Genomic DNA, 23,513 nt, shown 5'->3' on the forward strand with positions numbered 1-23,513 from the left:
ATCGGCCATTATATATATAATGCATTGCAGGACTAATGATTGCTTGACCCTTTGTTATTTTTTTGGATGCCGGCCTCTGCTATTGGCCATTATGTTGCTAGGTGACACACGATGCGGTGCGCATGCGCTCTGGGCACGCTGCTCTCGGCCCGGGCATGGCCATCTTTCTCCTGGCCGCGCACTTCCGGTGCACATACCATGTGTTTCCGGCGTGCGCGTTACCAGGTGACGGATTCTGCCCGCACCGACAGTTTCCGGCGCCTAGCGCATGCGCCGACGAGCATCGGTCACTTATTCACTTCCGGTCACGTGACTAGTATCGCGGTCACGTGACCGTGTGAAAAGACTTTAAAAAGGTCCCTGTCCTTTACAAGCTTATGCCTCTTGAGAAAGCCCATAGCATCGGGGCGAAACACGCGTCGAGCCTCCCTTTTGGTCTCTTGGTGCCTTGAGTTTATCCTGTTCCTGGTCTACCTGTCACCTTTCTTCTGCTGGCCCTCCCTTATTAGTGACTGGTAAGCGGTATTTGAATTCTCCTCGACATTTGATGCATACCTGCACACTTGTGCGGATACTCTTTACTTATGGTATATTCAATATGTTCTCTGCTTATCACTCCCCCTTTTTTGGGGGGGGGTTTTGCCACATATACTCTCTACATATGTTACCATGTACTGTATTTTGTAATCTGTTATTTACTTTGTGTCGCCACTGTTGTGGCTTTTTTACTATCTTGTATCTAATAAAGCTATACTGGTTTTATGCCTATATAAACTCTGTTTCTCCTGTTATATTCATATTTAATATTGAGTAGGCTTGTGGCCATTAGAAGCTATGTATTTTCTAGTTGTCTTCCCGCCACGACTCTAAAAGATGAAGGCCGTTCTGTGTATAAGGGTCTATATATGCTACTACAGTATACACAGTATATGGTGTACAGATGGTTAGATACTAAGGTACTGCGTATATAGTGTGGAATCCACACTATATACACTGCCATAGCTATACATTATATAGTATATACACTGCTCCACTCTATATTCCTGAACACAGTGTATACAGTGCTGGCCAAAAGTATTGGCACGTCTGCAATTCTGTCAGATAATACTCAGTTTCTTCCTGAAAATGATTGCAATCACAAATTCTTTGGTATTATTCTCTTCATTTAATTTGTCTTCAATGAAAAAAACACAAAAAGAATTGTCCTAAAGCCAAATTGGATATAATTCCACATCAAACCTAAAAAAGGGGGTGGACAAAAGTATTGGCACCCTTTGAAAAATCATGTGATGCTTCTCTTCTCTAATTCGTGTAATTAACAGCACCTGTAACTTACCTGTGGCACCTAACAGGTGTTGGCAATAACTAAATCACACCTGCAGCCAGTTAACATGGATTAAAGCTGACTCAACCTCTGTCCTGTGTCCTTGTGTGCACCACACTGAGCATGGAGAAAAGAAAGAAGACCAAAGAACTGTCTGAGGACTTGAGAAACCAAATTGTGAGGAAGCATGAGCAATCTCAAGGCTACAAGTCCATCTCCAAAGACCTGAATGTTCCTGTGTCTTCCGTGCGCAGTGTCATCAAGAAGTTTAAAGCCCATGGCACTGTGGCTAACCTCCCTAGATGTGGACTGAAAAGAAAAATTGACGAGAGATTTCAACGCAAGATTGTGCGGATGGTAGGATACCCAGGAAGACCCCACTTCTTACCCTGAGACATAAAAAAGCCAGGCTGGAGTTTTCCAAAAAACTTACCTGAGAAAGCCTAAAACGTTTTGGAAGAATTTTCTCTGGTCAGATGAGACAAAAGTAGAGCTTTTTGGGAAAAAGCATCAACATAGAGTGTACAGGAAAAAAAAAGAGGCATTCAAAGAAAAGAACACGGTCCCTACAGTCAAACATGGCGGAGGTTCCCTGATGTTTTGGGGTTGCTTTGCTGCCTCTGGCACTGGACTGCTTGACCGTGTGCATGGCATTATGAAGTCTGAAGACTACCAACAAATTTTGCAGCATAATGTAGGGCCCAGTGTGAGAAAGCTGGGTCTCCCTCAGAGGTCATGGGTCTTCCAGCAGGACAATGACCCAAAACACACTTCCAAAAGCACTATAAAATGGTTTTAGAGAAAGCACTGGAGACTTCTAAGGTGGCCAGCAATGAGTCCAGACCTGAATCCCATAGACAACCTGTGGAGAGATCTCAAAATGGCAGTTTGGAGAAGGCATCCTTCAAATATCAAGGACCTGGAGCAGTTTGCCAAAGAAGAATGGTCTACAATTCCAGCAGAGCATTGTAAGAAACTCATTGATGGTTACCGGAAGCGTTTTTTTGCAGTTATTTTGGCTAAAGATTGTGCAACCAAGTATTAGGCTGAGGGTGCCAATACTTTTGTCTGGCCCTTTTTTGGAGTTTTGTGTGAAATGATCAATGATTTGATTTTTGCTTCATTCTCTTTTGTGTTTTTTCCTTGCAAGCAAATTAAATGAAGATAATAATACCAAAGAATTTGTGATTGCAATCATTTTCAGGAAGAAACTGAGTATTATCTGACAGAATTGCAGGGGTGCCAATACTTTTGGCCAGCACTGTATGTATTGTGGTGCAGCGGCATTGCTATAATGATCTAGTATGTCTGTTTAGGCTATTTCCTCCCCCTCAGCTGACTGGTCACATGACTGTGACATCACACAGGTCCTTTTGCTCACAGAAGGTATGGACACGTGACTGTGAGATAAGCACAGGTCCTGTGGCTGTGTCTACAGGATATATAAAAACCTGGTGAGTTGAGCAGAGTGCAGTGTACCTGTGAGAGAGGCATGAGGCCTGTTCCCCGGGTGGGTGGGACACTGTTTGTCTGAAGCCTAGTGAGGCCGGGTGAAGCCTGGATCCCGTGTGGATGTCAGTAAGCCTTTGGAGGGCCAGAGGCTAGAGACCCCATCTGGGAAACAAATGGACCAAAGCAGCTAAAGCCCGACGTAGGTAATACTATTTGTGTTATGGACATTTTCATGGACATTGTTTTATTATTACCTTGCGGGAGGCTGTAACTAGAGCCAAGTGGGCCGGTCTGCCACTTGGGCTCGTGGACTTTATATCTGTGTCGGTGGGCCACGGAGTTGGACCCGGAAATCAGCAGCTTATGGAGTTAATAAACTGCTGACTTGAGAAATACCGGAAAATATGGCAGGTGTGTTTTAAATTGACGCAGCGAAGCGAGTATCCCCCAGGATAATGACAAGCGCTGCCTTACATGTGGTTTGAGAGCGCGGGCAGCTGCAGTCTGGTTGCTGGGAGCATCTGCAGTCTGGTTGCTGGGAGCAACTGTGAAGGTCGTCGTCGCACTCAAACCTGGTTTGCTGTGGCTCGGCGGGGCTCACGAAGGTCAAAGCATCTGGCTACAACTCGGCGGGGTTGTGAAGGTCGTTGTCACACTCAAACCTGGTTTGCTGTGGCTCGGCGGGGCTCACGAAGTCAAAGCATCTTGCTGCAACTCGGCGGGGTTGCGAAGATTGACATCGCTCTCAAATCCTGTTTTGCGGTGGCTCGGCGGGGCCACGAAGATTTTTTCGGGGGGAGCGGTGAAGTTCAAGTGTGAACAGTGTACCGTGATGGCTGTGTGCAAAGCAACAGAGGTGTCTGGAGCTAATGAGCGTTTGAAGGGACGGTTGGGTCCGGAGCAGGTATTTGAGAAACTGTTACTGGACATGGTGCGGGAACCGCAGGAGCTGTGGGCACCATATAGAATGGTGGCCGTGGACCATTCTATGGACCCTCCGGGGGCGCCCGTGTTGTCCCAGAGTGCCCGGGGAGGTGGTAAGAGGTCTTGTGAACTGAGTCCTAAGACTGTCGCTGATGTTTTTTGTAAAAATTCCCTTACAGGTGTGGTTGTACAAAAGGGGGCGGAGTCTAAAAAGGGGCGGATTTTCACAAGAGCGTAGAGTGTGGAAAACTGGAAATTGTTGATGGTGGGTTGGTACCTCCTAGAAATGACAATTTGACCGTTGAGAACGGTGTGACTCCAGTGGAGGGGGTTGAAGTCAAAGTGGGAGGTGACCTGGTAGTCCACAACATCATGGGGAGTGACACAGACCTGATAGCTGACGGTGACACTACGGAAGTAGGAGAGGTCAGTCAGGAGGGACTAGACGAGGGGAGAGAGTCCACATCTCGACGTAGACGGCGCAAGGGCCACAGAAAGGTTGCTCCTGTAGTCTTGACTAAAAGTGAAAATAAAGAAAATGTAATGGTGTGTGCCGTTGTTACAAGGGTGGATCCTACTTCAGAGGCAGAAGAGGAGGTGACGGACCTGGAGAACGTGTCCTCAGACCAGCAGAGCCTGGAGTCTGAACGGCAGAGGGTATTCCAGGTTGTGAAGGACTTACGGCGAAGTCTAAAGGAAAGCAACGAGGAAGTTGTCCAGTGGAAGGAGATGTTCCACGCAATTAAGGAGGACCGCCGCAAAATTAAGGAGGAGGTTTCGCAGTTGAAACTTGAGAAGGAGACGCGGCAGGATGGAGTTTCTGGACGTCATCCGGAACTAGAACGACTGCGCGAACAGTTCAACCAGGAGCTGTGTGAATCTAAAAAGGAGTATGATGAACTCATGAGGGAGCTGCAGCAGTTCCAGGACCAAGTAAAGCCTCTAATGCAGGAGAAGGAGCGACTGGAGGACTCTGTACCAGCGAGACCAGGAGCTATCCGCCCTGAAAGAAGCAATAAAAGTTGAAGTGTCTGCTCACGACCATGAGGCAGAAAAGAGGCATGAAAGGTTCAGTGAGGAACTGCAACAGATTAGGAGAGATTATGAGGACCTCCTCAAGCTTAAAGGAAAACTAGAGGAGGGTAAGGCGGATGCAGAGCAAGAGCGCCAAGTGGTTGAGACCACTCTGCAAGATATCCGTGAGGAGAATGATGATCTCCGGGGAAAGACCCTAGATCTGGAAGCTCAGGTGAAGGAGCTACAGATGTCCTGTGATACCCTCCAGAAGGCGGAGACGTACCTTAAGGAAACAGTCAGCAAGATGGAAGCTGAGCGAGAGAAGATGGAGGAGTCCATCGGAAAAGCCACAGACCAGAGCCAGGAGTTGACCGCTGGTGATGGGGGGTATGAAGCAGATACCTCCTCGAGTGATGTGAGCTCTGATGATTCGGTGGATGTCGGAGCCGAGATCAAGCAGCTCAAGGAGTTGCTACAAGCCCAGTGGACGCAAGAGAAGCGTGAGAGACTGGCTATTGAGAGCCGAGTGGGCACATTGGAGACGGAGAGGTCTGAGAGAGCTCTCCTGCTGGAAGAGCAGTTGAAGCAGGAAGAGCTTCAGAGATGGACTGCTGAGAGGCGAGTAACTGAGCTAAAAGGAGAAGTTTTAGAGCTCTAAGGCCGCCTAGCAAAGTGTCACGCGGTGAACGAGGTCTCCTTGGAGAAGGGAAAAGGCAAACAAGTTGCACTTACTCCCTTAGACCATGAGAAGGTGGACCTGAGGAGAGCTAAGAGTATGGTGTTGAAAGATAATGGTGAAGTGGAGGTGGTCAAGATGAAAAGTTGAGAAGTTGTAGCTGTGAGTCCGCTCAGGGGAAGCATCCAGGGTGAAGAAGCTGGAAGTCAGTTGTCCCTGAAACCTGAGCTGGTTGATCGTCTGGAAACCACTGGTGAGACCGAAACGTCTCGGTACAAGTGCCTCGTAGATGTACCCGAGGACCTGAGGGAAGAATGCACCCGTGAGTTCGTGCATGAGGAGTTTAAGAAGGCCGTGGGAGCCTGGAAGGTGTACTTGACCTCAGAGGCCAAACAGCTGGTGGTCCTGTCCACGACCTGAAGTCACAGTGAAGAGGGTGGCAATCCTGAGTGACATACATTGGCGATGTATTCGCACGAAGCGGTTTCTCCGGTTGAAGACTGAGCAAGCCGCTAGACAACTGGAGCTGATGAGAGAGGCTCACAGTCTGCTAGAAGAGGTCATCCGGGTGCCTCATGTTCTGGTGAGAGAGCTCATTGGGAGAAATGGCCGAGCCATGCAGATGATGGTGAAGAAGTCTGGTGTGGTGAGCAATCCACATGATCGTCAGGACTGGATACCGGATGAAGACGGCATGGTGTCATTCTACGCTATAGGAACGGAGAAAGTCTGGCATATATGAGCATGCTGGTGGAGTACCGAGTGACCTACCTGCGAGAGGTGGAACAATTGAGTCTCGCTAGACTGCGAGTAGATGGACAGCATCATCTGAGCAGTAGAGGATGGCAGCCGTCTGGAAATGGTGGGACCCGACAGAGAAGGGGGCCCCTAAATAACAGAACACCTGAAGTTAGGGACCCTTCAAGGTGTCCTGAGAGTAGTGGGCGTGGGTTTAGAGGTAGTGAGACCTCCAGTAACTCAGGTGTGGGTGGCCCATACAAACGACCCAATAGAGGACTGGACAATATGGAGTCGAACCAGACCTTAGGTACAAGGACATGTGAGTTGCACTGCCGTATTGACCGCTGGGAGCGGGGGAGACCTGACAGGGTTTCGACTGACCGCTGGGAGCGGGGGAGGCCTGACAAGGTTACGACCCGGAAAGGTGACCTGACGAAGTCAGTGACATTGACAGATGGGAGGTCCCTAAGGAATGGGCTAATGTCAATGAATAATGTTCCAGGGGCTGGACAACGTAAGGGTCAAGTGCATGGTCTCTGTGAACTGTGGGTTTTAAACTGTTGTGTATATTATGTGTTCAACCCCACAGGTTTGAACAGAGGGGGGGAATATGTGGTGCAGCGGCATTGCTATAATGATCTAGTATGTCTATTTAGGCTATTTCCTCCCCCTCAGCTGACTGGTCACATGACTGTGACATCACACAGGTCCTTTTGCTCACAGAAGGTATGGACACGTGACTGTGAGATAAGCACAGGTCCTGTGGCTGTGTCTACAGGATATATAAAAACCTGGTGAGTTAAGCAGTGTGCAGTGCACCTGTGAGAGAGGCATGAGGCCTGTTCCCCGGGTGGGTGGGACACTGTTTGTCTGAAGCCTAGTGAGGCCGGGTGAAGCCTGGATCCCGTGTGGATGTCAGTAAGCCTTGGAGGGCCAGAGGCTAGAGACCCCATCTGGGAAACAAATGGACCAAAGCAGCTAAAGCCCGACGTAGGTAATACTATTTGTGTTATGGACATTTTCATGGACATTGTTTTATTATTACCTTGCGGGAGGCTGTAACTAGAGCCAAGTGGGCCGGTCTGCCACTTGGGCTCGTGGACTTTATATCTGTGTCGGTGGGCCACGGAGTTGGACCCGGAAATCAGCAGTTTATGGAGTTAATAAACTGCTGACTTGAGAAATACCGGAAAATATGGCAGGTGTGTTTTAAATTGACGCAGCGAAGCGAGTATCCCCCAGGATAATGACAAGCGCTGCCTTACAGTATATATAATGTGTGTGTATAAATATATATATATTTATATATATTGCAGAGTACCACTTCTGTCCTGTATACTGGGCATAATTCTCTATGTATTATCCTTTATATACACTGGATAGTACCAATTCTCCTGCACTGTATACTGGGTGTAATTCTCAGTATCTGTATATACACACTGCACTGCTAAAATAAAATGTATAATAATAATAATAATGTGAGTGGTTTCCCCTCTGAAACTTACCACTCCCAGCAGGCCCTGTCAGATTTAACGCTTCAGGGTTTACTGGGAGTTGTAGGTTTGTTACTGCACTGATGATGCGGGGACAGGTATTGCATCCGAGCCCACAGCACCAAGTCATTCACACTGTAAGGCTATTTTCACACTTGCGTTGTGAAATCCGTCCAACTCTTCTGCCTGGAAAGAGTCGGATAGATTTCACAAAATTCCAGCACTTTCCTGATACAGCCTGATGCTCCCTTTGACTATAAAGGGAGGCTGGTCGTGAGCCAGCAAAATAGGCAAGCGCGCTGCTACATTGACTGTGCTCTATACATGCCAGGTGCAGGCAGTATAATACAGCAGGCACCGAACTGCAAAGATCAGGGCTGGCGATGCCACCATACCCGGTTATTTAAACCCTCAGATGCCACGTTCAATAGCAATTGTAGAATCTGTGACGTAAAGCAGAGGGAGGCGACTCATATTGGAGCAGTGAAATCGCCTCTGCCTGGCACATTCCCATGGTAAGCTGTAACAGGTACCTGTGTATAATTTAAGGAAAAAATGCTGGGATGATCTTCATGATTTTTTACCATATTTTTGCATCCTGCTTTTATAAACAGAGGTTTCATACTTGCTCCCTACCGCTGAGGTCCTCCATGCCTCTTGCATGTCAATGCTCTGGGTCTCGCTGTGCTTATATCTGCCACAGCAATGGCCACATGCTCCACTGCAGTCAATGACTGGCTTCACATGTCACCACTGAAACCAGTTATTGGCTCCTGTGCCGGCTGTGATAGATGGAAACACTATGTGGACTGTTCCATGGACATGGAGAAGGTGATGTAGAAGACCGTAGCGGTGCATAGCGGGTAAGGACCTATTCACATTTCAATTTTTCACTGACATGTGTTGTCCACATTTCTCATTTGCAGCACGCATACACATTGATTTTAATGTGTGTTCACATATCAGTGTTGTTTTACGGACCATGGGTCAATGAAAAAAATTCATGAACACATGCACTATTTTTGGTCCGTGATGCGGACCAAACACACACACACTAGATTCTATGGGTCTGTGAAAATCACGGGAATGACATCCATGTTTGGTCCGTTTTTAACAGATAGATGCATTGGAAATTATTTTCTGAGCTGAGCAGTGTCCATGGAATACGGATGACCCATTGAGGGCACACAGACGTGAAACGGACCCTTCATGGATGAAACGTACACATTTTAGACACGGTGTGAACAGTGCCTAGGTACGAATCTTCTGTTTAGACAGGCATGCTGAGGGCACTTGCTAGAAAATAATTTTTCCAGAACATCCCCTTTACAGGTCAAAGTACGCTGCAAACAGTACAATTGCAAAATAAGACAATATACAACCGTTTCCTCTTTACAATGAAAGAACTAATAGTATTACATGTTCTTTTATGTAGGACCAATGTGAATGCTGTGCATTGTGAACAAGCAAGAGCTGAGAATACTGCGTAGACCACCGGATCAGTTGGTAGCCAGTTATAAAGTGATACAGGGTAGGTGATACACGAAATCTAGTATTGATAGCTAGCTTTTTGTTTTACTGGTAGAACATTGACTCAGAAATACAATGAATACTAAATGGAATTTAGGCTAGTTTCACACAAGTGAATCTACTGTGTGAAACACGCTGCTGGTATATCCGCTCTGGAGGAAGATCGTGCCGGCATTACACTTACATATACTCATATACAATGCCCAGCGCTTCCTCCTGTTCTGTAATGTAGTGACAAGCTGCAAATTGCATCTCGTTAGATTACAGAGCTGTAGTGTGGGCGCCTAGAGTCAATTACCCTGGTGGGCCCTAGGCACCCCAGTCCGACCCTGGCAATATTATTATCCTTTTGTCATAATATCATCACATAATTGTGTTATCTTCATTGTGCTTTATACAGATAACACCATGCTGTTTTGCACCATCTTGTGGCCTTTTTTGAGTATTACGCTCCCACTATGCACAGTGTTGATTTCTCTCTATGAACTATGAATGCTACACTACTTTTGCAGATTGCCCCGGTGGCACGCATTCTCATCTGGTGCCCTGCCAGTTCTCTTCCTGTATCTTTTGTTCCCTTCGGCGTCACAATCCAGTTTGTGTCACGGTCGGTCATGTGATGTGGGTCGAGGCAAGCTCCCGGACTTCACCAGTTCACGCATGCGTCACTACACTCTGCGTCCCTCTCCTATTGGCTAGCGCAGCATTTTTATTCTCTCTCTTCCTGTGATGTGTCGGGGTGGGCACATTGTAAGGCAGCTCCTGCTGTGAACAAAGTATGCAGTAAACTCATTTTTTCTCATCCATCCTGAGTGTACGCTATTTGACCGTGCCATGTATGGGAATATATATATACCTTTTACCCCAATCTTGTATACTTGACCATTATTTAGTCCCCATACCCCCGTATATTCTCATAGCATCATCAATAGTATACATGTATTTTTACACATATTTGCTTATATATATTTCAGATGATGGTTATATACAGTATACTGTATTTGTGATTTTATACTAAGCAGTGAGTCTCCTTTACATTTTACTATTTATATGTGTGATCTGCACCATCTTCCTGTTTTTGTATGTCCACTGCACCTTTTTACTTCATCAATAAAGTTAATCTTTTATGACATTTATTTATGAATCGCTATATTGACTTAATTATTATTTTTTTGTCCCTTCTATTAGTCTGTTGGCGCTAATGTCTGAGATATATGTACACACACTTATTATCCTCTAACATCAGAAGCACAGCGCACTTTATCCAGGACCAACAGGAATATACCTCGAGTGTCCTTATTGTTATATATATGACTCGCCCCCAGGGCCATGGGGTACTCGACAGCCGAGCCTTATGGCTGCTTTTGGGGGAGATCACGGTGGCTGGCCCGGTCCGTAACCCAGGGCGGGTCAGTGTAAAAAGGGGGATATTTTGTAGGGGAATTTGCCGTGACGCCACCTGCGGTGTCTGGTGAGGATCACCAGCGCTGCAACAGTCCTCTGAGGCAAATGTTAGGACAACTTGTGATGGATCGGCTCCCCACAGGTGGAGCAGGCCTCAGGGCAGTGTAGATAAATGGAGGAGGTGTGCTGGGCGTTATAGTGCAGGGAGGGAAATGGCACCGGCGAAATAAAGGAGCGGAGGCAGCTCAGTGCAGTCATCCAAGATTTACTCACAGTTCTTAGACAGTCCACAGGTGCACTGTACCGGCGCAAGCCTCCCGCGTCGCACTGCGTTCACCGGGCAAGGGTTCAGTCCTTCCTCAGGCAGCTCGGGTGTACCTGGCAGAACCCCACTTTCATATGTACCTTCCTAGACCGACTTCACGTTGGGTCTTTACTCCCTCCTGCCCTGCGCTTCCCACTATGAATCCTGTTCGGGTGCTGCGAGCCCCCCCTGTCCGTCGGAGTTGCACAGACCTGCTTGACCTTACTAGGATTGGGGTGGGGGGTTCGACTACTGGCTATAGAAGCCTCCGTTTTTTCCAGCCGAGGCTTGAAGCTGCACGACTGGGCCAGGGGCCGGTCCCCTTCTTGTGGCCTAGATCCTCCTGACACTTGGCAGGTTCGGGGTGTACGGGTGCCGCCTGCACTCGCCGTACCCCCTAGGATCCCTTCTGCAGGACGGAGCTTACTCCCTGCTCCCCTCCTGGGCCTCTGTCCTAGGCCCTTGTAGTGGAGCAGAGCTCCTACAGAGACTCTGCTCCCAGACTGTTCCTCTGAACTGTCCCTAGAACACTGATCTCTTCAGACTTGGGCCTCACTGGCTAGGCCCGCCTCTGGAGCAGAGCTCCTGTAGAGGCTCTGATCCTCTCACTCTCCTCCTCTGACTGAACACACTCTCTCTAAGATGGCTTCCCTATTTATACTCCTATCAAAGTGCTTTCTCTAACTACTTCCTCCACCCACACCCACTACTGGTTCCCCCCATCCAGCCAGGGACAAGGCTCAGCAGCTGCGCTCTGCATGTTGCCCCCCCAGCCGGCCTGGAGTAGGGTAGTGTTGGATGCAGGTGTTTGGGGTTCCGTGCAGCACTCCCACCTTACCTGAGAGAAGGGAGACACCACACCTCGGGGTGAGGTGCAGTACTTCTGTGGCGACTGAACCCTCAGGGGCGCCATATATATACCGTATATAATTAAAAATAAAAAAACAGAATATCCTCCCGCCATTTTTACTTTTTCAGTTCTTTTATTGTACTCTAATGAATTTACATTTTTTAACTACCTGATTCTTGTCATTCCCTTTCTCCTTTTACCCCAGCCCTGTTACAAGCGCAAGTCTGTATATATCAGATATATACCATTTTATCTACTTTACCCATTAGACGACTGTGGTAATCGTCCTTTCTTGCAGCAGGTTTCAAGGGCTCAACTGCAAGCACCACCATCCTTTTTATTACTTAATTTCTGAGTACAGATCACCATAAAAAACACGAATCTGTCAATGAGTTTATGGGAAAAAGCAAACAAGTTATGGACTGTGGAAGAGATATATGTGACCAAAATGAACACTCATTTCCAGCAGATGATACCTATGACCTATCCCTACACTAAATACAGCTAACAGCGGTATTAATAGGGAATAGAATAGATGTTACCTTGATATTTTTTTTAGGTTGCAGCAGCAAGGACTATAAGGCAATAATTCTTGACTAGATGCCTGTAATAGCTATCCCTACTGCGACAGCTCAAACTACATGAACTACAGATAAGAACGGTATTATTAGAGAATATAATCTATTTGAATTAGCCCTGAAAAAAGCTATTAGTTTAACGTAGCAGCACCAAGGACTGTTATTTCATCAACCCTGCTGGGGAATATAGTGGAGCATTTCGTATCTACTCAGCCTAATATGGAGGAGACCAGGATCTTCTATACTTACTGTACAAAGTCTCCTGTCCTGGCTGTGACATCCTGTATGCAGTGTGAGAACTCCCAATGTGACGACCACCTGACAGCCCACAACAAGGCACTGGATCATATACTAATAGAATCCGGCTCTTTTGGTTTCCAAAAATGCTCCCTCAACAAGAAGATGGAGCCTCAGAAAAGCATTTTTTACTATTAATAAGGAGTGGGTGTCCTAGACTGGTAATGCATGCGCTTTAAGGACTGCCAAAAATTAGAAGGAGGCACTCCAATACCTCTTTGAAGAGACGTAGTGGAGGGACTCAGAAAACCTTTTTTTCCCATTATTAATGAGTGGGTATCCTAGACTGATAATGCGCATGCACTAAGTGCATGGGCTGGAAAACATTTAGGCTATGTGCCCACGTTTCGGACCTGAAGCATATTTTTTACGCTTCTCCCTGGCGGGAAAATCGCATGCGGATATTACATGCGGTTTTCCCGCCAGGTAGAAGCGTTTGTGAGGCGTCTTTGCATGCATTTCCGCATGCGGGTTATCAAGCACTTCTCCAAGCATCACTTGGAAAAGTGCTTGACAACTTGTTCAGAATGGTAAAAAATAAACTTTATACTCACCTTCTGATGCATTCTCTGCCCCGTCCGGAGGCTTGAGCGGCTCACGCTGTTGTGTGCAGGACCTGCGGTGACGTCATTGTGTCATGTGGTGGGTCACATGACTCAATGACGTGGCAGGTCCTTCAGACAACAGCGCGACGGAGGGAAAACATCAGAAGATAAGTATAAACTTTATTTTATTCTTTTTTTTTACAGGTTCTTTGGTACCCAGGTCTGGATGAGAGTCTCCTCTCATCCAGACTTGGGTACCATCCGCACATTGATTCCGCTGCGCTTCCGCAAAATTAATGAACATGCTGCGGATTTTTGACCGCAGCATATACGCTGCGGAAAAATCCGCAGCATGGGCATTGACATTGCGGAATGCCATTGGGGACCATGGGGTGCGGATATACATGCGTTTTTCAAGCGTTTACGCTGCGGAAATTCCGCAGCATATACGCTTGAAAAACGCTACGTGGGCACACAGCCTTACCCCCGGAGGGGGTATACATTTATATCAGAAAATGTTAGCGATAGGCCTCTCAAAATTCTCAATGCGGGTATTATAAACACCCTTAAAAGATTTATAGTAAGGGTAGCATGATCACCCTGTTGATATGGTGGTGGAGGAGAAGGAGGAGGAGGACATAAAAAGGTCAACCTGTCAGCATTTTCAGATGAGAGGCGGATGTGCCTATCAGTTATAATTTTCCCGGCGGCACTAAAAACCCGCTCTGACAAAACGCTAGCAGCAGGGCAGGTCAGGACATCCAAGGTGTAGAGAGACAGTACATGCCATGTGTCCAGCTTGGATACCCAATAGTTGTAAGGCACAGAGGAATCATGAAGGACGCTGGTACAGTCAGCAAGGTACTCAGCATCTTCCAAAACTTTTCCCTCCTTGTCAGAGTACACCAGACATCAGGGCCTGGGCGCTGGGAGGGTTTGAGAAAACTGTCCCAGACCTTTTTTAGTGTTCCCCTGCCTCTGCTCCATCTGGTGTGCGTCTCAATCGTCAGTACTCCTTTGTTGTCTAAGGAACTGTGACCTCTGCTGCCTGCGTTGTCAGATGGAATTTTTTTTTTAATAATTCCTCAACTAGGGCCTTCGAGTACTGCAACATTTTATTAGACCTCTCCGCCACGGGAAGGAGAGATGGAAAGTTCTCATTGTAGCGTAGGTCTAGAAGGGTGACCAACCAGTAATTAGTGTTGGCCAAAATGCATATAACGTGAGGGTCGCAGGAAATGCAGTGGAACATAAACTCAGCCATGTGTGTTAGACTGCCAACAGCCAAGACTTCTGTCCCCACCAAGAGGACACCTGTCCATCTTCTCCACCTCGTCCTTCCTCTACTCCTCCTCTTCAGGCCATCCTCACTGTACTGATTGGATGAAGGTGGTGTGGGTAGTACCGTCTGTAGCTCAGGCAACCAGTGTTATGATCAGCTACAGGGACTAAGGAAAGACAGGATATCTGTCCCTACAATAAAACTAAACTAGATCCCTACGATGTAACGGGGAACCTGATCCTGCGATCAGACCCGCTAAAGTCCTCGGCTAGTCTGTACGAAGACCTATAGATGTGAGGGAGGGATCCCTACAAGAACTAGGGACTGGGATAAGTTGGACACCTCCTAGCAGAAATAGTAGCAGTCAAAGACAAACCCACAACAAAAAGCATAGAGGTCAGAAGACCTAGCAAAACTAACAGAGAACGGCAACAGAGCACCAAGCTAGCTCAAGAGTAGTAAATACAATGAAGTCCAGCAAGGCCAGGAGGGCGGAGCCAGATAAAATAGGCAAAAATGGTCATGTGACCAGCAAACTAAAAAAAAACTAACAGGAGAGCTCTAACAACCAGCTCCTTAACTCCTCCTCCTCCTCATTATGTATATAGTTAGGTCCATATATATTTGGACAGAGACAACATTTTTCTAATTTTGATTCTAGACATTACCACAATGAATTTTAAACAAAACAATTTAGATGCATTTGAAGTTCAGACTTTCAGCTTTCATTTGAGGGTATCCACATTAAAATTGGATGAAGGGTTTAGGAGTTTCAGCTCCTTAACATGTGCCACCCTGTTTTTAAAGGGACCAAAAGTAATTGGACAATTGACTCCAAGGTTATTTCATGGACAGGTGTGGGCAATCCTTTCGTTATGTCATTCTCAATTAAGCAGATAAAAGGCCTGGAGTTGATTTGAGGTGTGGTGCTTGCATTTGGAAGGTTTTTCTGTGAAGTAAACATGCGGTCAAAGGAGCTCTCCATGCAGGTGAAACAAGCCATCCTTAAGCTGCAAAAAACAGAAAAACCCATCCGAGAAATTGCTACAATATTAGGAGTGGCAAAATCTACAGTTTGGTACATCCTGAGAAAGAAAGAAAGCTCTGGTGAACTCATCAATGCAAAAAGACCTGGGCGCCCACGGAAGACAACAGTGGTGGATGATCGCAGAATAATCTCCATGGTGAAGAGAAACCCCTTCACAACAGCCAACCAAGTGAACAACACTCTCCAGGAGGTAGGCGTATCAATATCCAAATCTACCATAAAGAGAAGACTGCATGAAAGTAAATACAGAGGTTCACTGCACGGTACAAGCCACTCATAAGCATCAAGAATAAAAAGGCTAGACTGGACTTTGCTAAAAAAACATCTAAAAAAGCCAGCACCGTTCTGGAAGAACATTCTTTGGACAGATGAAACCAAGATCAACCTCTACCAGAATGATGGAAAGAGAAAAGTATGGCGAAGGCGTGGTACAGCTCATGATCCAAAGCATACCACATCATCTGTAAAACACGGCGGAGACAGTGTGATGGCTTGGGCATGCATGGCTGCTAGTGGCACTGGGTCACTAGTGTTTATTTATGATGCGACACAGGACAGAAGCAGCTGAATGAATTCTGATGTATTCAGAGCCATACTGTGTGCTCAGATCCAGCCAAATGCAGCCAAACTGATTGGTCGTCGTTTCATACTACAGATGGACAATGACCCAAAGCAACCCAGGAGTTTATTAAAGCAAGGAAGTGGAATATTCTTGAATGGCCAAGTCAATCACCTGATCTCAACCCAATTGAGCATGCATTTCACTTGTTAAAGACTAAACTTCAGACAGAAAGGCCCACAAACAAACAGCAACTGAAAACCACCGCAGTGAAGGCCTGGTAGAGCATCAAAAAGGAGGAAACACAGCATCTGGTGATGTCCATGAGTTCAAGACTTCAGGCAGTCATTGCCAACAAAGGGTTTTCAACCAAGTACTAGAAATGAACATTTTATTTACAATTATTTCATCTGTCCAATTACTTTTGGTCCCTTTAAAAACAGGGTGGCACATGTTAAGGAGCTGAAACTCCTAAACCCTTCATCCAATTTTAATGTGGATACCCTCAAATGAAAGCTGACAGTCTGAACTTCAACTGCATCTGAATTGTTTTGTTTAAAATTCATTGTGGTAATGTCTAGAACCAAAATTAGAAAAATGTTGTCTCTGTCCAAATATATAACTGTATGTCCCTCAATTTTGTTATATGTCACCCATCCTGGTAAACAGTTGAAACCAGAAGTTTACATACACTAAGATTACTATGCCTTTAAACAATTCTGGACTGCCCATATGATGATGTCATGTGTTTGTAAGCTTCTATTTTTTTGGCAACATCTGAGTTAATTAGAGACACACCTGTGGATGTACTTTAATGCACACCTGAAACGCACTGCTTCTTTGTATAGCATCATGGAAATATCTAAAGAAATTAGCCAAGATATCAGGAAGAGAATTGTGGACTTGCACAAGTCTGGCTCATCCTTGAGTACAATTTCAAGATACCTGAAGGTGCCTCATTCATCTGTGCAAACAATTATATGCAAGTACAAACAAAATGGGAATGTCCAGCCATCATACCACTCAGGAAGGAAACGGTTCTGTGTCCCAGAGATGAACATGCTTTAGTCCAACATGTGCATATCAACCCAAGGACAAAAACAAAAGACCTTATGAAGATGATGGTGGAAGCTGGTAAGATTGTGTCAATATCCACAGTGAAACGAGTACTGTATCAATATGGGCTGAAAGGCCACTCTGCCAGGAAGAAGCCATTACTCCAAAAGAAACATAAAAAGCCAGATTAATGTTTGCAACGCACAGGAGCAAAGACCTTAATTTTTGGATACATGTCCTGTGGTCATAATGACCATCATTACGTTTGAAGGAAAAAGGGAGAAGCTTGGAAGCCTAAAAATACCATCCCAAATGTGAAACACGTGGGTGGCAGCATCATGTTGTGCGGTTGTTTTGCTGCAGGAGGGACTGGTGCACTTCACAAAATAGATGGCATCATGAGAAAAGAAGATTATGTGGCAATACTGAAGCAACATCTTAAGACATCAGCCAGGAAGTTAAAGCTTTGGCATAAATTGGTCTTCCAATTGGACAATGACCCGACGCATACTGACAAAATGGTAACAAAGTGGCTTAAGGATATCAAAGTCAATGTTTTGGAGTGACCATTACAAAGCCCTGATCTCAATCCTATAGAAAATTTATGAGCAAAGCTGAAAACGAAGGTGCGAGCAAGGCGACCTACAAACCTGGATCAGTTACACAAGTTTTGTCAGGAGGAATGGGCCCAAATTCCGACCAACTATTGTGAGAAGCTTGTGAGAAACGATTGACCCAAGTCATTCAGTTTAAGGGCAATGGTACCAAATACTAATGAAATGTACAGTATGTAAACTTTTGACTTTGCAGTAAGTAATAAAAATGCTTTAAAACATTCTCTCTCTCATTATTCTGGCATTTGGCAAATATTAAAAATGATGGTAATCCTAATTGAACGTGAAAGGTTTATCCTGATGTCATGTTAGATATTGAGAAAAACATGTATATGTGTCTTTTTATATAATGCATGTAAACTTCTGGTTTCATCTGTATATGCCCTCCCATCCTGGTATATATATATCCCCCCCATCCTGTTATATATGTTCCCCCTATACTTGTATATATGGCCCTCCCATCCTAGTATATATGGTCATCCAATCCTGGTATATATAGCCCTCTCATCCTGGTATATATGGCCCTCTCGTCCTGGTATTTATGGCCCTTCCATCCTGGTATATATGATCTAAAATACTGGTATATGTGGCCCTCCTTCCTGGTATATATGTCCTCCCCAACCTGGTATTTGGCCCTCCCATCCTGGTGTATATGGCACTCCCATTCTGGTATATATGATCTCCATCCTTGTATATGTGGCCCTCTATCTTTGTATATATGTCGCCATTTCTAGTATATATGATCCCCATCATGCCGCATACTTAAAAAAAATAAACCATTCTGCTCACCTTCCCTTTGCTCCTACACGGTGCGGCACCATCTTCTGAGGCTGGCAACTTACTTCAGTGTATAAACGGCGCAGCGGCCCTCACATGCCGACATCAGCTGCCAGAATATTCACTGCTCCCCACGCCTGGGATTATGGGGGGGGGGCTCGCATAAATTGAAACTAGAATACATGGTGGAAGGTGTAAAAAGCAAACAGGACACAGTAAAGTAACATTGTGTAGATACACAGTAATACTCATCATACATGATTGTGTCAACAAAATGGAATTCTCTCACCCATTCTTTGTTTCTCCGGGATGAAAGTTGCTGTCTGGGGAGTTCCTTCTGGACCAAGTAGTTGTATAAGCTGGCCCTATTAGTCCCTTTAGGCTCAAGCTTAAACTATCCCCACAAAGCTCCCGCTCTGACAAGGGCAGACCACAGCCAGCCCTGTATGGAGGCCCTGCACTTTCCCTTTGACATTTTGTTGACACAATCATGTATGAATTATTATAAATATGTAGGATCTGCACTCAGACCTCATACTTGTGTTTTGAGAAATCTCTGTTTTTCATTTAAGTGTCTGGATTCCTGGAGATAGAAATAAATGCTTAATCCATGGAATAAAGGGAAGAACAGAGATTTTCCCCTAGTTTAATTGATGTATATCTGGATCTGTTAAAAATTGGTGTTTCAGGGGAGGGCGACTTACTGTGTCCCCCGTATACACCCTCTTCCCTCTACAGATTCTATCCAGAGCCTGGTCTTCACACCTGAAGATAGAGTACAAGCTCTTTATGTATTTTTACACATATTTAATATAGAGATGGTCCCCTGACTGTGTTAATGGTAATAATCATTCCAGCATTGAGATCCATCTCTCTTTTTATGGGTGGCATTATCTGTTTATTGTTCTTAACTATTAAATATTAAAAGTTATGTTTTAGATTCTCACTTTAATTGCTGTCTAGTATCTAATCTATAGTGAGAACATATCTCAATATTGGTTGGTGTTACTCTCACTGTTTTGCTTGTTGCTGAAAAGGTGAAAAACCAATTAAAAACAATTTCTGCTTTTGCCCCAAATTAATGGAACGTGTGTATCCATATCATGGATGCCGATACAGTTGAAAACAACAATAGGAAAGGGAGCCATCAGCTGTTGCTCCCTCTCCCATCATTCCCCCTCTCCATCTGAACTCTGTGATGTCTCAGTGTAGAAGGCGCGATGACATCACTACAGCACGCCCTCTGTGCTGAGCAGTGCAGGGGCTGGAGCTGCGAGGGATAAGGGAGAGGTGAGTATTTGTTTATTTATTTTATATGTATAGAGGACTACATGGGGCCCATAATACTGTATGGAGCACTATATGGTGCCCTTAATACTGTATGGAGCACTAAATGGTGCCCATTATACTGTATGAACCACTATATGGGGCCCATTATACTGTTCCAAGGATTATGTGGTGCCAATAATACTGTATGGAGGACTATATGGGGTCCATAATACTGTATGGAGGACTATGTGTTGCCCGTAATACTGTATGGAGCACTATATGGGGAACATTATACTGTATGGAGGACTATGTGGTACCCATAATACTGAATGCCCCCCCCCCAAAATACTCAGGAGCTCATGAATACACAGTGTTTAGAAAATAAATGTCAGACTAAGGGACCAGAAACCACCACATTCCGATATGAGAACTGCCAGTCTTGATGAATCAGGGCTAAATCTTTACTTGAAAGTTTCAAATGTAATAGAAATGTTCTGGCTGCAGTGAGGAGGTCATGTGATTGGCAGTTACTGGTCATTCCTGGCACCTGCAATGAGAGAGCGAGCACAGCGACTTGTCTACAAGGAGCATCTGGAGAGTTTTTAGCCATAAAGGCACAATGTTTTGTCATTTTTTCCTTTTCCTCCCATTTGTACCCTCCCCCATTTCCCCTTTTTTCATTTTTGCAGGATTTACAGGATTCCATCATCCTTTACTGGTCATCGTGTGGCAAGTATCATTCTCTGTAGCCCATATACAGTTCACAGAGCACAATACATTCACATTACACAATGTATACACAGAGGGAGGAATGGAGCTGTTCACATTATTTGATCGGGAAGGAGCTGTGTAACAGATTTATAGTTTTAGAGTCATAAAAGAAACATTAAAAGTGTGCATCATCCGTCAGAGGTATCGGTTTATCTTATATGTCCCAGCGTATACATTAAATGGATGCCTAAATGTGATATAAAAATAGTCTATCACTGGTCATAGAGAGAAAGGGGACAAGAGAGCAGGAGAACTATATATGTATATGACTCACCCCCTGGGCTGTGGGGCACCCGGAACCGGGCTTCTGTACGATGTTGGGGGTAATAGTGGCAACCCGATCCCGTGGCTCAGGGTGGTCAGACCAAATGTTGTGGCAGTCTATTTATAGATTTGTGAATGTCCGACTACGCCACCCGTGGATTGTGGTCAGGGTAACCGCCGCTGCAAGGCAGACAGCTGAGGCTGGTGTTGATGTGCAGCACATGGGTAGGATAACTCCCCACGGGAAGAGTGTAGCCTCAGGGCAGTGTAGGTGAATGCTGGGGGTGATAGTGCAGGCCGCAATAGTAAGAGTTCAGAGTCCGCTTCAAACAGTCCAGGGTCTTTATTGTAGGTGTTATTAATGACCCAACAGTAGTACAGGTTAGGAATGGGCCTGGGTGTCTGAGAGCATTCGGGCGAGCCCCACTGGTCAGGGCGAGTGTGTAGGCCTACCGTTCTCTCTATGCTCTTTCTGACTATCCCCCTCTTCGTGGTGTAATAGCCCACGTCCCTGAGCTGGCCGTGTACTTCTCGCCTGTATGGCTTGCGACTCGGGCCTTGGGTACCTTTTGCTTTCTCCTCGCTGTACTGGTCCCTCTGTGTGGCGGAGCCTCCAGGCTTCTTAGGCCAAGGGACCTGCAATCCCTTTCGAGTTGGTTCTCTGCTGCTGGGCTTACAACCCTGACAGCCTCGGACCCCAATGTCCGGTTGTGTGATTCTCTCAGCCAGGACCGACTCTCGTCGCCTCTGTCCCTGGCTTGCAGTTTCTCCTCTGCCTCACGGACTCCTCAGCTACAGCTGAACTGTCCCTCCTTCTCTGGGACTAGTCTCAGTCCTGAGCTAGGTCGTCCAGTTCTCTCTAACCCTGCCCCCAGTTCCAGCTTTTATAGGGGCAGCCAGCTCACCCTACTGGCCTGGGACAGGAGGTGCTGTATGCTAATTGTCCCTAACCAGGGAACCTCCCTCCTGCTCTCAGACACAGCCTTTAATATTTGTGGCATCCAGACCTGGGGTGACACATTCCCCCCTAGTAAAATTTAGTACTCCGGACTAAACAGGAAACACAAATACAGGGTATAAATGACAACATAACATATTTACAAGTACATTTTGTCCTTAAGGCCACGGCGCTTCCGTGACCGGGTGTCCATATCACCCAACAAGGTGAAGTTTTCCACAGTGTGGGGACCTGTCTCCATAAACCCCAAGTTCCTGGCCTTGGGCATGGCGGCAAGGTAAAAGCTAACTACTTTGGACCACAAGGAGGCCACGCCGGACAGGTTTTTCTTCTGTGGCAATCTTCACAAGAGGGCACCAGGTGCAACTATCTACGTGGTAGTTCCGGTTATTCACCGTCCATAACCTGTCAGTCCATTGTATCTAGGAAAACTGGGAAAACGGTATTAGTAACCAGGTAACAAGTATAACACATTAACTACATACTTTACATTTAGATCTTCCAGCGAGCTGGTATTTGACCCCTAGTAATCCGGGTTGACCTGCGTAACCCACTGTCTGGTGGTGGTCTAACCTGGCTTTCCCCACTAGCATTTAGGGTACAGCTACTAGCTGGGTTTACAGGCAGGGCAGGCAGCTGTCTGCAGGTCCTTTGGCTTACCGCAGGCATGGCAGGATCACTGTCAGCAGAGGGTTGACTCTCCTGGGCTGCTGGCATGGGTTCTTCTGCCTCCGGGGCTGCTTGTTCCTCTTGTTCTTCCTGCTCTGCTGTAGGCTCCTGCTGGGTTGGCTGAAGGAAGTGTAGGACGGGTACCACTATTGCATCGTTTATCAGAGTCCAGGATACTCTCCAAGAACTGTGTTGATCATTTCTTCTTTGTCCTCTGCGAGTTCAAGGTCATCTCGATCTTCTCCTGCACTCTGTAGTTGCTCGGGGCTCCGTTTTAGGTGGTCTCTGGAGACAGTGCTAGTGGTTTCTCCTCCATCCTTGGTAATTACACATACCTTCGAGTTGTCGTGGTTGGACGGCAGTACTGTTTACGGGTCTCTCTCCCACTGGTCATCCAGCTTGTGAAGCTTTCTCTTCCGCTTCAGGACCTGCTCGCCAGGTTTCAGGGGACCAGCAAGGGCTCTCTTGCTTTTCTCTCGCTTGAGCCAGATTCCTCTCCACACTCTCCTGTACCTTCTTGTACTGCAGCCGCCGTTCCGTATCCCAGTCCGCGTCTGGGGGAGGTGTCCTCGGGTGTCAGGACTCCCATCTCCAGGTCTATCGGCAGCTTACCTGGTCTTGTTCGCATCAGGTAAGCCGGGGTGCAATTGGTAGCATTCACCGGGATATGGTTGTATAAGTCTATCAGGTCCGGCAGTTTTTCCGGCCACAGGCTGCGTTCCTCTAGGGGCAACGTTTTGAGGAGATCAATGACAATATTATTAATTTTCTCACACAGCCCGTTTGTTTGCCGGTTACATAGTTAGTAAAGCCGAATAAAGACTTGCGCCCATCAAGTTCGACCTGTAAGTTCTGTAATTGCTAAAGTTGATCCAGAGGAGGGCAAAAACCCCAAATGATTTAGCCAATCTTCACGTGAGGAAAAATTCCCTCCTGACTCTGAAACCAGGCGTTGTCCGAATCTTCTTACAGTCGTAGAGGTTGCAGAACTCCTGGAAGATTTCCGCCTCGAACGCTGGACCTTGATCTGTCAAGACCTGTTCCGGATACCCGTGTGGACGGCAGAAGTGTTGTTGGAAGGCTCTGGCCGCTGTTTGGGCTGTCAAGTCTT

The 23,513-nt window shown here is 46.2% G+C and overlaps 1 long non-coding RNA gene across 1 annotated transcript in view; it reads left to right on the forward strand.

Moving 5' to 3' along the window:
* The first annotated feature begins 6,844 nt into the window (after window positions 1-6,844).
* LOC141214455 (uncharacterized) overlaps window positions 6,845-23,513 on the forward strand; it is a 32,885-nt gene continuing 16,216 nt past the window's right edge. The window contains exons 1-2 of the long non-coding RNA XR_012283678.1: window positions 6,845-6,928; window positions 9,063-9,158. This is a non-coding gene — a long non-coding RNA (uncharacterized lncRNA). The remainder of the gene's footprint in view (window positions 6,929-9,062; window positions 9,159-23,513) is intronic.

This window comes from Phyllobates terribilis, unplaced genomic scaffold (genome assembly GCF_046119375.1).
Source record: "Phyllobates terribilis strain yellow unplaced genomic scaffold, ASM4611937v1 Scaffold_222__1_contigs__length_3263388, whole genome shotgun sequence".
In the NCBI taxonomy this organism is placed as follows: Eukaryota; Metazoa; Chordata; class Amphibia; order Anura; family Dendrobatidae; genus Phyllobates; species Phyllobates terribilis.